At 31.8% G+C, this 15523-nt stretch overlaps 1 protein-coding gene across 7 annotated transcripts in view; it reads right to left on the bottom strand.

Moving 5' to 3' along the window:
- Positions 1-15523, bottom strand: part of CADM2 (cell adhesion molecule 2) — a gene marked incomplete at both ends in the record, with an annotated part of 1085551 nt that overhangs the window by 326595 nt on the left and 743433 nt on the right. The gene's annotated exons all lie outside the window — the stretch shown is intronic.

Raw genomic sequence — 15523 nt, 5'->3', positions numbered from 1 at the left:
TTAGTTAAAGTTTAAAATGATACGTTTATGATTACACCATCAATGCACCTTAGGTGAATAGGACTTGTAACAAAGTAAATGACAATTGGTTATATTTTGTTAGTATATGATTAAAGTCTTTGAAAAAGAAAGAGTAAAACAGATAGGAGCCACAGAGTGCAAATGCCAAACACCACAAGGCACAAAATTCTTTTTAAGAACTGTGTATCTTTCTTTCTCTTTGTCTTTTTTAACTCTAAACTTTAGTTAATAATTCAATTAAAAATACTAATATATTGTTTAAATATATTTCATTTTATTTAACAATTAAAATGTAATCCATAATGTTTGGATAAATCACAAGGGCCGTTCACTTGCATTTACTGAGTGCTCACTTAAATGCCAGAGAGAGTTGAGTACTTTCCATACATCTTCCACTTAACCACCTCAAGAAGTAAGTTTTGTTATCATTGCCTCACAGATGTGAAAACTGGAACTTAGAAAAGTTACATTACTTGCTGACTACGGGACAGCTGGAAATAAGCAAATTTGGGATTTGATCCTAGGTGTGTCTGAACCTAAAATCTGTGCTCTAAGATACTACCTTACACTATTGGGATTTATGACACCGAGTCACCAACTGGATTGCGAATATCAGGTCTATAAAGCCAAATCAAAATTGCATGATTCATTAAACTTCAGCTATTTGGTACTTGGTTGATCACATAGCTATGAAACTAGAAAAATCCACTACTTTAAATGACATTACTTTCATTAAGAAGTAGAAATTTAAGTTTATTATATCTATTGGTAAACACTTTGGGTCAGAAGTAAACTGAATGAGGAAATTAGAACAGTCCTGACAGGAGAATTCTTTACTCAAAGGAAAACTTCTAGACAAAATGCATAATTAGATACCCCAAACATTTTGAAGTAATATGTTCTATTTTGATTTAAATATTTAAAAAGGAAGACTGACAGAGGAAGGTGTGCTTTTTCATTCTCTAAGTGATGTCAAAGATGAAGAGCTCCATCCCCTAACTGGGAAATAGGCAGTCTCTAGCCTGCATACTGAACCCAGTGAAGTTTAATTTAGATTTTAGACTGAGTGCTTATGAACTGAAAATGGAAACTTTTAATTTACACTTTCTTCTTTCAAGTTATTTAGAGCTAAAGAAGAATTTCTAGCAAGTCTAGATACATGCCAGACTACTCATACAGAATTTCATTTTTATCCACAATCACAAGCACTATCTTTTATTTATCTTCTGCTAGCTCATAAAAAATGTACATCATATCTTTTAAATAATAATTTTTTTTCAAATAAAAACTTATTAAGTAAAAGCAAAGTTATTTCAAGAAACCTTGCTTAAATCCTTACAAAAACCCATTCAAACTCTGTTTATTCCACAGCTTTAAAATGAAGGTAAGTGGTTGGAGAGGGAGAATGTTCACAATACTGTTATGAATATAATGTAAACTAACTTTCTTTTAAAAAGCAAAGACCTAAAATTAAACTACCAGATGTTTTTGTGATATTGTTACTGTGATATAACAGTTCATGGCAAAATTTGTCACCCATTAGAGTCCCTAAAATATTTAATATTAAAACTTAAACTTTAAAACTCATTTTACCAGGAAATTTTGCTCCTACTTAATGAATTAAATACTTCAATTTTTTGCTTATTGTTATTACAAATTGACAAATGCCAAAAAATAAGAGGTGACATAGATAAAACAAACAAACAAACAAAACAAACAAACAAAAACAATAGTTCATCCTTCTCCAAAGGCTGCTACTGAAATAATCAATATTAACAGTTTGCTAATGTTACAAAAATATATTTTGCTATTCTTATAAAAAACAATAACATATACTTTGTGTATTTTGTTTCCATAAACAGGATCATACTATACACAGTTCTTTGCAGTCTGCTTTTCCCTCATTTTCCAGGTTAATACATCGAGTTCTAACTCACTAATTTTAATAGCTGTATATTTTTCTATAGTGTGTATGAAGTATGGGACTATTTCCCTATTGATAGAAAATCAGGCTGCTTTTAGGTTTGTTTTCTTGTTTGGTTGGTTTTTTTTACTGCTATTAACAATGCTGCAATACACATCCTGTGTCATATCCCTTTTATACCGAACTGGTGTTTTGTTTCTGATGGGCAGATTCTCAGGGTTTTTTTTTCATATTTCTATCCAGAAAACCACTGACAAAGATGAAGACCTTAGATATTGCTAATGGAAGTGTTGAGAAAGCTTGGATAAAAATATGCAAGTATATTAAATGCTCTAAAATAAGAGAAAACCAGCAAAAAAAAAAAAAGGAGAGAAACAGAGGTACAGAATCTAGTGCTCCAGATGACTGCTATATTGCAACCTCCTTGGATCTTTTAAACCACAAGCTGTTTCATTTAACTTTTCTTAATATTTGTTTTTCAGTTAAAAATTCAGTTTTTAATTCCTTGGTAGAATTTTAGTAGATTTCAGAATTCTAATCATTAGGAATTATTTTCATCTTTTGTGTTGTTTTTAAGACTACACAAAGCTGACTTATTTTTAGATTATGCAAAAATATTATTTCACTCAATTTCAAAGAAAATATTTCAATGTATCATATTAAATTGTTCACATGAAAAGAAATTTTACTTAAAATTCAAACTTAAAACTTAACATTTTTAGCACAAATTCAAAGAAAAATTGTCAAAAGCTTTAGAAATTTTTGAGACAATAGTATCAAATGTGTTAACAGATACAAGTAATCTTTTACAAAAATTCATCTTTTTTATTAAAAATTAGTGAAATAAAAATAAAGAAGGCAACCTTTACATTTCTCAGTGGGATGGAGATGAATTATTGAAAGTTCTCAAACATTACATGATGGTAGATGATTTTACTTAGATTATTGGGTAGATACCAAAATAAACTAGAAGGGAAAACAAAAGCTCTATGTCTGTTTCTGTGTGTGTTCAGGCAGCTAATACTAGACTAGGCTGGTTAATATAATTGGAAAGCAGCCAGGCTACCAGGCTTGTTAGCCCAATTATAATTCTCTGCATATTCCATAAAAGAAGCCAAGATGACAGCAATACTGTCATAAATGTCATGTTCAATACTTGTAAGATTTTCCATTGTCAGCACAGTCCAATTATAAGTCAATTGTAAAGTGCACACTGCATACCACCCAAAAGTGACTGAAAATTATCTTAAAAATACAATTTTAGCGGTTCATAGTTAAAATGAAAAGAAAGGAAGTAAAGGTACTTTGACCTGAGAAAAGTTTTAGATATGACATTAACATTTCTTCACCTTTATAATAAAGGCAGCAAGTTATAACTATAACATTATAGTTGTTCACACTTTTTTCCAGAGATGATCAGTTATAATATTAAATTTGTAACTGCTAATAATTCTGATATTAATAATGTGAAAATTTATGTATGTAAGTTTTGAAGAAAAATCATGTGAATAATAACAGAAATACCAGAGCAATTTACATATGAATGCTAAATAGTTAGTGAATGTTAAGCATTATATTAATGAGGTTTATCTCTGAAAACTCCAATACAGATGATTAAAAAGTAAAAATATAATTAATTGATTATGTCACCAATTAGTTAATTAGTTCATTGAATTATTAAAGTGTCTGTATATTTGAAAGGTATCATTAATAATTCTGCAAAGAATTGGTGAATCTAAAACAGTGTTTCTCAAAATGAAGTACAGGGACTATAAGTAGGGCATGAGGGCATTCTCAGAGGAGATTAGATAAATTTTACCTACCTCATAATTTGTATGACCTAGCCACATTTTCCCTGTTCTTTTAATTTCTACTCCTAAATTTAAGATTTATGTCATAACAAAATGGTGAAATGTTTTATTAGTATTTGCAATGTATGGATAATGTAGAACATACTGGATTTGTAGTTGCCTTTAGAAGTGTTTGCTGAAAAGATATTTAGCAATAAAACATTTTGGAAATACCAAAGACATTACTGGAATTTATTCACAGAAAGCTAATACTAAAGCATTGTGGATCTTTTTATTTTAATATTATGTAGCCTTTTTTTGAAATACTTTGGTATTTTAGCCTAGTGTTGTTTACTCTTCCTCCCGTAAACAAATTTATAGATAAGGGACTGTCATTTCTTAATAGAGAAGCAATAAACTTAGCAAGTACTGACATTCCAAGGAGACAGAGGTTCCTGACATCTGCAACTTCATACTCAGATATATTTTGTGTTCCTCCTGCCCCAAATTTAATCTATAATGAAACAAAACAAAACAAACCCATTGCCATTGATAGACACTGCACAATAAAATTTTTTTAAATATGAAAGTTACTCATAGACATGTGCAAATTATAATAATAAGAGAGAATATATTGCCACTACTTCCTAGAAGAAATACAGTGGAAACTAAGAGATCCAAAATATTGCAAAACTGGGAACCAGAGATGATAAGTGACTTTTTCTAGGTTACAAAGCTATTTGGTAGCAAAATTACAACCAAAACACCATGCTGAACATGTATATTTTAAAATCCACTATATCAAAATGCAATCATTACATACAGTATAACAATGTAGTGCTAATTAATATCAAGAGAGTTTTATTCCTTTTTACAAAGGAGGAAATCACACTGATTTTAAAAAGAAGTACTACTACATCTAATTTATCAGACACTTACCACGGTATTACAGTCTTTTCAAGATATGGAAATTAAAATAATTGCATTTCAGGGCTAGATAACCACCTACATTTCCTCCTTTCTTCTCCAACTACCCAGTACAAAGTTAATAACATTCTTTCACTAATCACTTGAGCTTTATTTAAAATAACATCTTTCTTAGCTATCAACTAACATCATCTAAACATGAGAATTTTCTTCTAAGGCTCGTTAGAATTGAAAACTTGAAAAAGCGTGACTTTAATTTCTTTCACAAGTTCTTCTTTCTTAATAACCACACAAATTTCACACTAGGAAAAATGTGTAAAAATGATGCTTGAGAAAGAAATGTTTGCTAAAAGAGATATACCCAAGAGTAACCAAATAGTTGATGAGTGGAAATTTCTCCCAATACAAATACCCCAGCCAATAAATAAAGAGGAAATAATAGAACTCAAAAACCACTGTTCCACAATCTTTAATAAGTTCTTATATGTAGCTGCCTACGTATATACATAATGCTAACATCATTAAAAGGGATAATTCCAGGAATTACATACCTTCTCCTGGAAGGACACAATACCATTTAAGTATTTCTGCAATATAATCAAATCTGGATAGAATTGTGCCTCTCCATTGAACTTCCAATGTCCAGTATACACAGGGAACAAAAAAAAAAAATGCATTGTCAATGCAATTAGTCTAACCTTGAATATGGGAAACCACACACAAGGAATTTTGGTATTTGGTTCCTTTAGCAAATAGATATCAGGAATAAAAAATACCAATTGAAGGGGGAACCTAAGAGACATATCAAACAAATGGCATGTGCAGACTACTTTGGATCCTGATTTGAGCCCTGGATATTTCACAATATTAAAGAATTGTTGTTAGTACTTAGGTGGAATAATAGTATTGTAAATATATATACATATATATATTTTTTAATGTAAATATATTTTTAAGTCATTATCTTTTCACAAAACTAAATATGAAAAATGACCAGTTTCCTGCAATTCCTTTTAAAATAATCTTGAAATGCATGTTGTTTATAATATTTTCTATTTTTATAGATGGTTGAAATTTCTGACAATAAAAAATATTTAAAATTATTCAAGTATCTAGGTTTATTTCTTGACATCAGTGTTCCTATAATATGATTACATGTAACAGTGAATAAAACAGCACAGTTATATATTGGTGTTTGTATTGAAGGAGATTATCTTATGTGAGTAAATTTTTATTTGTATGTGCAAGGCAAACAAGCACCATTGAAATAATTTCGGTTTATGAAATTTAGTCTCTAAAATGTGGAACATAGTAATTTCCTCTATGAAATAACCATTCTGCTTCTGCAGAAATGAAACAGAAGTTTATTTTAAGCTTCTAACTACTTCATTCAACTGTATTTTGAGAATTAAGTAATCTATATAATTATTTCTTTCCCATGTTTCCCCACTCTATACAGACAGAATTAATTATATGTATCAAAATAACTGTTATTTTGTATTAAGAATTTTTCTCTCCACTGTTTTTATGCTTCTAGCACTGATAGCTTACATGTAAAATATTTACACTACTTTATTCTATATTTCTTTTGCTGTCAAGAATCTTTTCAAACTTCATGACTCACTACCAATTTATAAATTTCTTTTTCTTCTGCTGTATTCCATACAGACCTGTAAGGCTTATGACTTTTACACTGATAAATATAGGGAGTTTTCAAGACTTTGTAAAAAAAAATTGGACTCAAACTCATGCCTCTAGAAGAGACTATAAAATAAATGCAAACCCTTAGATGTATCCATCATATATTATTATGAAAGTTTAGAGACAGTACCAGAATAAAAGGTTCTCAGTAAATAAAGTATACCGGTATCGTTTGAAGTTACATTTATGTTTGTGTTACTAAACCAGGAAGCTATCTTAGAAATATCCTAAATCTATAATTGGAATAAAATATAGCAATGGATATTAGTCTTCTATTATTCCCCAGATTCTCATTTGCTAATTTGGATGGATAAATTTAATATATATACCTTAGATTGTTGTTAATTACATAAAACTATTAGACTTGAGAAATGTTTTATGAACAGAAACTAAGAAAACCAAATTGTAATGTCAATGAGATTGGTCATATTTCCTATTTTCTAGATGCTGTAGATATATTTTCAGTTTTTCTATTAAGTTATTATATTAATTAGAAATTTTATACTCAATAACTTATTTAAAAATATATTCCATTTTACTAGTTTAAACATATGCTAAGTAAATGATACTTCTATGTCTATAAATAGTAATGGTAATAAAATAGTAAAGCAACTGTATATGCCTGTTGAAAACTTTCTGAGCCATCAAAGTTTTCCAATTGTCATGTAGAACCAATAATGGTATGGTATCTACCAATAAGAGTTCACATTCTAAGGCAGATGGTGACCTGAGAAAATCAGTAGGACACAAACATTCTCTCCATGTGTGTGTGTGTATGCATGCATATATATATGTGTATGTATATATATATGTGTGTGTATGTATGTATATGTACACAGAATACAATACTATGTAATCACTTTGTATAATCATATGCATACATAACAGTTTACAACCATAGTAGCACCTAGTAAACACATTTATTGACTGATAACACTTTTGCAATCATTATAATAGATGACTGGGACTCACTGATGTAAAGGAAGAGAATTCATACCACCTGGAATTTACATGGACCCCAAGAGTTTACAGCTTGGGCTTAAGGAGGGTAGTGGCAGGAAATGGGTCAAGGGGCAGAAACAGAAAAAAAAAAATTGACAGAAATAATCAAATGTTTTCATGAGATTTTTTTGAGAAGATGTATAAATAGAGATGTAAAACTCAGCACCATGTGCTGATTTGGCCTACAGCATTCAAGTAAATACTTATGAAGTAAACATGAACTCAGTGTATCCTAACTCCTAATTACCAGATAATGGGTTAATTCTGGAAAAGCTGTGAAAATAGAGAATGTGGTTAGGAATAACTTAAGGGAATCTATCTAATCTGCTTCAGTGTAGAGCAGGTAACTTGTTCAATTTTCAAGGGATCCAAAGGCAATCATTTCAGTGGGCCGGCAAAGTCAAGCTTCTCCATACATAAGAGTATGATCAAGAAATACTTGGTTTTGCTCTCTAGTGAATCATCCCAGTGAGGAGCTCAAGCAAGGTGAAAGGTGACCTCCAGAATGTTGTCCATCAGACATTGCTGCTTCTCTGATCTCATCCTGACTCATACATCAGGAAGGGTCATGATTGCCTAAAATTAAGTCATCTACACTAAAAGAGTTCAGACCCAGAATACAAACACTTAACATACATTCATATTTAAGGCATGCTCATTTTAAGGAGCACTTAGATGCCTATTTCTAGTACAACCCTTCTATAAACCAAGTGCAGGGAATGTGATCATTTAGACATGTCAGTTTCAAATTCTTCAGATATGATCTCTCATAGTTTTTACTGTAATATTATGCAATTAAGACTTTCTGACACATAGATGTTAATTTACTTACAGTCATAATGAGTGAGAGGAGAACTTTCATTACTGATTCAATAGTGAATAGGTAGGTAAGACTGGGATGTTGATATTTGGTTCCTGTGTGTATTATGGAGAACCTCAATGGCATCTTCTCTTCCTATGTTTCTCTGCTTTTGCCTTTTAACACTTTTATTTTATATTGATATAGTCAGTACTTTCTGTATATATATATTTTTTAATAAATTTATTTATTTTGGGGTGTGTTGGGTCTTTGTTGTTGCGCACAGGTTTTCTCTAGTTGTGGAGAGCAGGGGCTACTCTTCGTTGTGGTGCGTGGGCTTCTCATTGTGGTGGCCTCTTGTTGCAGAGCATGGGCTCTAGGCGCTTGGGCTTCAGTAGTTGTAGCTCGCGGGCTCTAGAGCGCAATTTCAGTAGTTGTGGCACACGGGCTTTTTTGCTCCGCGGCATGTGGGATCTTCCCAGACCAGGGATCGAACCCATGTCCCCTGCATTGGCAGGCGGATTCTTAACCACTACCCCACCAGGGAAGCCCTGTATAATTTATTTTGCAGGAAATTTTCATTAGGTGCTATGTTACTCTCTTGATCAATAGATGGATCAATATATACTATTATTCTACTTTGATTGATATAGTAATACTAATCATAACATGAATTTTAGAGTATGGTTTGAAAGATATGATTAACATTTTATTTAAGGCATAACAACAACTGTTGAGCAACTGAAGATCCACTTTGACCACATCTTAATTTGAAATCCACCAGAATAAGACCAACATAGATGACATTTCTCAGAGATATGATGAGGATCTCACAACTTTATTTTAAGACACACAAAAAAAGAAAAGGAAATGTACCTTAATCTGGACCACTTCAGGAATTTTAGATACTTTTAAAAATGTATTTTAAAACTTATTTTGAAATTATTACATAAATGAAGTCAAAAAAACAACATGCCCCCAATTTGTGTGTCAAATACAGTCTTAATAAACATGAATAGTAATTGCTAAAAAGACTGATATGATCTGGACTATACATGTTTTCATCTGTGTCAAATATTCTCTGAATGGAGTATTACAACTATCATTATTTCAATATTTGGAGGGAGGAATCTTCCAAACATAGTTTACCTCAATTGGTAAATGCCAATAGCTAATATTAATTGGGTCACATGGAGATAAAATGGAAAAATGGTCTTAGGTGTTCAATTTCAGAAAATCTAGTTGGTGTACCTTGTACCATCTTCTGCACGACAGTTTGGGTAAACTTTATTTAGTTTATAATTAACTCTGACCAAAGGAGTATCTTGGGACAAAGTTACTTCTAACAGCGTGTTATTAAAATATGATGGCAAAATGGCAGAGATGAAAATCCTTGTAATTACAAAATATATAATTACAGGGGCTTCCCTGGTGGCGCAGTGGTTGAGAGTCCGCCTGCTGATGCAGGGGACACGGGTTCGTGCCCCAGTACGGGAAGATCCCACATGCCACGGAGCGGCTGGGCCCATGAGCCATGGCCGCTGAGCCTGCGCGTCCAGAGCCTGTGCTCCGCAACGGCAGAGGCCACAACAGTGAGAGGCCCACGTACGGCAAAAAACCAAAACAAAACAAAACAAAAAAAACAAACAAAAAAAAACACAAAAAATCTATCTATCTATCTATCTATCTATCTATATATATATAATTACAATGTACTAAACAAGCCACTTTGTATTTCACATATAAAAGCAAATCAGGTTACAGATATCTTAGAATGTCATGAATGGTCATCTCTAGATTAGTGCAAAATGTTAGGAGAAAGGCTAGATGAAAAAGGCTAGATGAAAAATACAAAATAATGATCTAGATTTCAAGATCCACTTAAGAAAACTATTATTATTTTATATTTATGTTAGATTCAGGCAGTTTAAAATAATAGCCCAAACACTGCCCTTTGAAGTGAGCCTTGTCCCTGAAGAGAGAGACAAAATACATTTTGATGAAGACAAGTACACAGGAATATGTTCTGTATCCTGATTTTCCCAGTACCTACCTCAGATTGCTACTGAGAGCAAGTGGGTAGATTATGTCATACCGTGCTACAGGTAAGTTAGCTGCTAGTTTGGGATTGTAAGATAATGCTCAGTTGGTGAATAATATGTTCATTTTACATATCAAATACTGCTAGTTTAAATATGTATCTGTAAGATAATCATAATGATATGAAACAGTTTATATTTTAATAAATACCTAACTGTTAAAGAAGATCATAGTTATTAACATTATTTTTTTAAGCTGGTACACTTTACTTTGAAGTCTACAATAGCCACATTCACAATGAAAAAGTGATAATAATTTCAGCACTAATATCTTATGTGATCTCCTTCAAAGAAAGATATATTCAAACACACCAACTGGGTCTAGAATGTAAATTTGAAAAGATAAGAAACCTACAACAACAACTTCATTAAATCAAATTGAAAATGAATTCTTAAAACAAGAAAGCTTTCTTTACAGACAATACTTTATCCTAAATTTTGTAGGGTTGATATTAGCAAATCTCACAGTTAAAGTAACAATGCTTTTTTAAAGTTTCCATATCTATCACTGCATAGGATTCACAAAGAAACTCTGAGGTCAGACACTGTTAATTCCAAATTGTAGATGTGGAAATTAAGGCCTGAGGGACAGTACAAGATTTTCTCAGTACTAACTAGCTACTTAGGAGGGGAATCGAGAAGGTTCTGAATCTTCCAATTCCCAGCACAGGGACTTTTCCCTTACATTGTACAACCTGACTTTTAGTACCCATGTACTGATTCTTCTTATCTATGGAACAATAATCCATCTACCCAGGAAAGAAATATTCCTGTCATGATGCTATTTTTCATAATTCCAGAAATAATTTTATACGTACACATTAATAAACATATTGAGAAGTCCCAACAGTTTATAGGAAAATATATTTTCGAAAGAAGACAAAATAAAATCAGTTCTCAGGATTTTAAAATAGTCGAACTGTAAGTAAATTTATTCAGGTTGTTTGCATTTGAATCTACTGTTAAGCCTAAACTCCCACCTGGGATGATTTCAGAGACACAGACAATCTCAGAGTTAGATGCTACCTTTAAAGATTATGTGGTCTAACCTTCTTTGCAGCATTGATTGTCAAATACTGTGAACTCTAAGTAGAGGGGACATCTATTCAGCAACATAAACTGCAACTGTTCATTAATTTTAAAACTCTAAAGCATTACTTAAAAATTCACATGAGCAAATTACAACTGAGCCTTTCGACTCACTCTCTGAAAACTAGGTCTGAACGTGAGTCACTTCGCTGTGCCAGCAGAAAGCCAATAGAAAATCCCTAAATAAGATGTTTTGCTTAAAATGTAACCAATATTAAACTTCCCTCAATATTTCAAATTTAAAAATAATTTTGAAGTTATAGTCCTTTATAAAAACTTGGAGCAATATAAGTAAGATATATGCATTGTTCCATTTAAGAGATACAGTGTGAGGGTAATTCAAGGTAGTCTAGCATCTGCTTATTGAGCATGCCCTATAAATTACAGGGGTACTAATGCTCTGAAACAAAGAATTTGATTAACACAAGATCCCTGTCCTCAGAGATCTTATCATGTAGAAAAAGAAACAAATATGTAAACAAGTAATTGAGAGGAATGTAAATATAAAACTAGGCTATGCCACTAGTAGTGGGATTAAGTTATAGAAAAATCAACTCACCAGCTGGTTGGAAAGCTGCTTGGAAACCTGAAAAAGGAGAGGAGAGAGGATTTTCCAGGCAGCTGCATTAATGCAAAAGTATATAGGAAAGGACAATCACGGTGTTGGTGGAAGGAGGGTTTTTAGCTTGCTCTGCTACGAAGCAGGAATGGAAACTGTGTGTTCTGTTAATGTGCCCTACCCACTTCTACACATCATGTATGTGCACTGCTCCTTTCCTTCCAATAGACCCAATGGTGGAAGGAGTAAGGAAGGGCTGGGCGTCAGATTCCATTTCTAAGAGATTAACTTAGCTAGAGTACTCAGGTAACACACTGTACAGGTTCTAGAACACTTAACATTTAGAGGAAGTGTTCATATGCATGCAGGCAGTTACAGCATACATTGACACTGGCAACACAACTCCTCCTCCAAAACCTCATAAAACCTCCTCTTCAAATAGATTTATGAATAATGTGAACTAAATAATTCATGGGATTGCAGATGCCAGTCCAAATAGCCTCTTCTTTTTCAAGGTTTCAGTTTGTAGAATTGTGATCAAAAGCCTTCATCAGTCATGATAGTCACAATTGTCCTCACTCCAAACAAACCATATTTGCATGTGAATGTTTTTCAGTGAAATGAGATATATAATATGCCAGCCAAGGCCCAACTAAAAGGCATTTTATGTCATTTAAATTCAGTCAAATTAAAGGCTGAATGCAACCTAAAAGGTCTACTCTTGGAACAGTAATTTGACATATCATAAATAAGAACCATTTTTTGTTAGCGTAGGTTCAGCACTTGTCAGAAAATTGTACACAGCCATATTAACAAAGTGCTGCCTCTTAGGGAGAAATAAACTGTAAGGAAAACCTTGTATGTAAAGCAACAAAACACACAAACAGTGTAATATAGTGTCACTGGTTCAAAGTTGACATTTTTCACTGGAATTTACAGAAGAGGATAGAAAACACTGTAACCTTCTAGAATGCCAAGAGATTGTCAAAAATAACTTTTTTGTTTAAAATTTAAATAAAAATTATGTTTAGGAACAGGTGAGTATACTGATTGCCATTTATTTTAGAACAAGTGACTTTAACTCATCAACTTAATTCTTAGTAAGAACTGGAAACACTGGTAAGATTATAAACTAAAAAGCCAAAATTGAGTTGAAAAATATCAAATGTTTGGAAACATTGTAATGCTTTTTTAAAGGCCTTGGTGAGCTAATTTTTTACTAAAGATTATGAACAGATGTTATAACTAATTTTCTAGTTCTCATTGACTAATAGAAAATATCACTGAGTTAAATTTACTGAGAGATTTTTACATGAAAATTGATAATTGCATTAGGCAAAAGGTTAGAATCCAAGGCTAGAGAGAGCTGTTGTAAAACAACAACAAAAAAAAGCCAAACAAAATATAGAAATCCCATAAAGTAAACTGTCCCACACTGTTGACCTTATTATTTTTTTAATTCCCTCACTAGCAACCTGTGTATATTTTGGGCAGGTCTATCTATTCAATCTTCTGCTGTCATTTCTATGCCCTCAATAACATCAAGAAAAATATTGTAAGATTGTATTTTCATATTTAACTGTCTTCATGATGACTGTAAAAGGTTATTTTTATATATACATCCTTCCTGTGTACTAAAGAGATTTGAGATGCTTATAGTATAGGAAACATATGACACCTCAAGAACTGTACAGAAAAATCTCTAGACATCAGATAATGGCACCCAAATTCTGTTCAATGACTTAGAATCAAATTTCTGAAATTCTAAAGGAAGAAAAATAACTATAACTATCTTATACACCTACCAGTAAGTGATAGGAGGCCTAAATTTGTAAGCAAGTATTTTCCTAAATCCTTTTTTTGTAAAATAGAAAAGCTTTCAAAAAACCCTTCACATCTGGTTATGGTAGTACTTATGATATATTGAACACCGGTGGAGAGTATAGAAAGTAAGAGTATCCGGATTACTAATATTTTAACTCTAATTCTTTTCAAGTGCATGCTGTTAGAGAGATTAAAATAAATGTGAAGGAAATCTTATTCTTTAAAAGGCAAATTATACTGATAAGTTGTTTTAAAAATGCTCAACTAAGGGAATCTGTATTTTGGCTTGATAAAAATCGTGGGGTGGGAAAGTAGAGAGGTTTAGATACCTCCAAGAGATAAAACTGAAGTGTTTTTATATGACTACATAACATTAAATTAATCTGTACAATCTCAAAATGTGCCTTCCTGTGTTTTGGATAAATGAACTTTTTTTTTTGTATAGATGTTATTCTTCAGGTCAAGAAAAGGCAAATAAGAAAGATATTAAATAACAAAATAATACATATATATAATAAGGATAATGACTTTTACCTTTATGGAAATTTCCTAACAATATCAACTGTATTTCTCAATGTCTATTTTACAATAAAACTATACAATAACATAGTCTTCCTAGGAAATTTGCATTTTGGTGATCAAAGAAAATGAGACTAATGTATAAAATCTAGGAAGCTTCATTTAAAACATCAGTTCCAAATCATAACTACAGAATATTAGCAATTCCACAAATTCTCTGAAAATTTTGTTATTTCATTTTGTCATTTTAGGGGTTGATATGTGGTAAGGAATCAGAGTAATTAAATATTAATATAAAGTATATAAAATATCAAGGAAACCTGTAAAGTAGATAGAATATAAAATATACCTGCACTTGTATAAGTATACATTCAAATATTATATATAAATAGCCACTAGAATATATTAGTGATGACAGTTATTGAAACCACTTTTTCTTTGTTCTAACAAATAATACCCTAATTTTAATGTTTCAGGTTTTCATCATGAAAATTAAAGGGATATAAGCAAAGTTTTTTATGATGACCTAGATTTTCTTCTTTTCCTACACCAACTTGTGAATTGTTATTCAGATATTGAGAACATATTTTTTTTTCATATTTCAGTAATAGATGTCATCAATTCTGAAGCAGATGCAGTTATATGTAAATAATCCACATAAACAAGTCAATATAGGGAAAATATATAATATGCTAGGGAAATTAGGACAATTCTGATGCTAAAGTACTGACTTTATAGGAAAACGACAAGGAATGGCTTGTGGCAGAAAAACACTATATCAGTAGGAATGTGAATGCTAATGAGAGGAAGCCAAGGGATGGGGACACAGCAGCATATTTTGCAAGCTGACACTGATGAGGGCAGATGTAGAAAAATGATTATCAACTTTAGACCCCTAGAGCAACATGAATGAAATCACATCCTTGTGTTCTGGGAAATAAAACAGGCAACTTGGATAGGAATAAAGAGCGGCTTTAATTATCTAAAAGTAAATTGGGAGCAACTCATGATAATACTGAAGTGGGGTTATTATAGAACACAATGTAGAGTTAATTCAGAAATCAGTTTGTTCAAAAACATCAACAGCTGGGTTTAATAATAGACACAATGAATCAGAAATGAATAAAACCTTGAGATGGAAGATTATCTGAGCAACTCTAATCATATTATTAGATTTACTAAGGAAAATAAAAAGACAAAGAATCTATAAAAGGAACTTATTTGTGTGAATGTGGTTTTAAGCAACATTTTTAAAGAGATTAATCTGAG

Source organism: Mesoplodon bidens (assembly GCF_964165515.1).
Source record: "Mesoplodon bidens genome assembly, chromosome: 5".
In the NCBI taxonomy this organism is placed as follows: Eukaryota; Metazoa; Chordata; class Mammalia; order Artiodactyla; family Ziphiidae; genus Mesoplodon; species Mesoplodon bidens.
The sequence above is the reverse complement of the archived record's forward strand: the minus strand, read 5'-3'. Positions and strand labels throughout refer to the sequence as shown.